Genomic DNA, 2,504 nt, shown 5'->3' with positions numbered 1-2,504 from the left:
GCTATACACCAATAAGCACATAATTCGGCCTGGAATCTCATTCACTGGAGTAGAATACGTACCGCGTGGGGTAGCCGTGCGGTCTGAGGGGCCTTGCCATGTTTCACGTTTCGCTTGTTTCTCCCCCCCCCTCCCCCCCCCCCCCCCCCCCGCTCCTCGCTCCCCGCCGTCGGAGATTCGAGTCCTCTCTCGGGCATGGGTGTGTGTGTTGTCCTTATCGTAAGCTAGTTTAAGTTAGACTAAATAGTGTGTAGGTCAAGGGACCGATGACCTCAGCAGTTTGGTCCCATAGGAACTTACCACCACCACCACCACTGCAGACGTCTCTGGAATCGACGGCTGTGAGATATCAGCCTGACTGTCGCACGCTATACAGTCCGACAACCATAGGTGATGGTCTGTGGTGCTATTTCATTTCACAGCTGGACCACTTTGGTTGTCATCTGCGGCGCTCAAAATGCGAAAAAGTACGATACTCTACGTCCCTTTTTGTTCCCCTTCGTGGCAAACCATTCTGGACTTACATTTCAGCAAAATAATGCCCATATGCACTCGGTGAGGCTTCTACTAGATGTCTTCGTGCTTGCCAAACCCTATCTTGGCCAACAAGGTCGTCGGATCTCTCCCGAAATGAGAATGTTTGAAGCATTATGGGCAGGGCCGTCGAACCGTTCGCCAGTTAGACAGAATTAGCACGATATTCCTCAGGAGGACGTGCTACAACTATCAATGACAAGCCGAATATTTGCTTGCATGAGGGCCAGACGTCAACCAACGCATTACTGACTTGCTAAATTGATGAAACTCTGTCTCTTGAACAAATCATTCAGCTTTTTTCTGAAAATGTTATCATTTGTTTGCCTATACATGTACATCTACCAATTTCTATCTCATTCTGATAATACCTTCGCGGTGCAAGCTTTTTGTCACACAGTGTATCTAGTCATATTCTCATAATAGTTGGTCCGAGTAGATATAAGCGTTCGTCACAGTTGATGCTAATAGGGTATTTTAATTAGGTTTGCTATAAAAACTGACATATCGCTGACCTCCTCTTAAGGTAACCTTTGGAGCTGGTCAAGCTAGAACAACGGTTCTGGTGTGGTAAGCGGCTGAGCTCAGTAGCAGAACATTTATTGGTTTTCCTAGTTTACACAGGTATACAGAAAACTCGTACATTCTTTTCCTTAAACATTGTAACCTCCCCACATAAAATTAATTACCGCAACCTCTCAACAGAAAATGTTAACATAAATAATATTCACGTTAATGATTCCAAATTTAAGTTTAACCTCCCCACATAAAATTATTTAAATATTATTTTGGTTAATGATTCTAATTTTAGTGTAACCTCAGAACAAAGCAGGTTCCCATTTAATGTACCCACAAAATTCTTTTCTCATTTAATGTAAACTCGAAACACAAAAATTCCTAAACCTCGTAATAAAAAAATAAATTCAGTAACCTGGTAAAATTTGGACTACAGCAGTGCTGCGTCATGGCCCTGTAAGATCATTCTGAATAAAAAGCAAAAATTCTCACCTCGATAAAGTCGGTAATTATCTGCTCTTACAATAGCTCTTTTCCGGCACAGCTCTGTGCAATGCTGGCCTATACATTTGTTATTTATGAAACGAAGCAAATGATTTTTCTTTTGCAACAATCGGAATGATCATGCATTTAAAAAAATATTAAATTCTTTAAATTGAAATGAATGCTTGTTATTATTAGGACATTTTCTAAAAGATATACATGGGAGTTTACATAATATTACTAGATATGTGCGAGGCTGTTTTTTTTTACCTTATACAATAATACTCAGGCTCCGGCATCGCTGCACCGCGACCGGCCCAGTCAACATGATACACCAGACGGGACTGACAAGCGCAGACAACTTCAGACTAGCGACTAGCAACAACTAACTGCTACAGCTACACAGTTCCTACTCAGTCAACACTGCTCTCTGGTCAGCGATTCTCTTATACCTTGCATATCGCAGGTAGCGCATACCTCTTACAACATTAAAATAAGCAATCCTTAAAACATTAAAATCATGCAATTTTTTTAGAATATTACCTGAAGTTCTGAGCTTCAGAATTTTCCCTTTTTTTAAAAAACATTTGAACCAATAACCTTTTAAAAGGAACTTCAGATCATTCGTAATATTTAAAGGTAATTACTGAAATTCTAAATTACCCAACATTTCCTTTTCCTTAAACTTCAGAACCAATAACCTTAATAAAAATTAAAATCATCCAAGATATGTAGAATAATCACTGAAGCTCTAGATTGCCCAAGATTCCTTTTCTTTAAACATTAAAACAATAACGTAAAAAAAATTCTACAAGGTATTCGTTTTATAACAACTGAGCTTAAGTTCAGAATCACTTTCACATTAGTGCACAGTAACTGGTCATAGGGATACTGACATTTGAATAACTTACCGTAAGTTTAATCAAACCTGTTGCGTTAGGGTAGTTACCAGAAAAACCTATAACAAAATT

The sequence above is a fragment of the Schistocerca nitens genome, chromosome 2, assembly GCF_023898315.1.
Source record: "Schistocerca nitens isolate TAMUIC-IGC-003100 chromosome 2, iqSchNite1.1, whole genome shotgun sequence".
NCBI classification, from domain to species: Eukaryota; Metazoa; Arthropoda; class Insecta; order Orthoptera; family Acrididae; genus Schistocerca; species Schistocerca nitens.
This window is presented reverse-complemented; position numbering follows the sequence as displayed.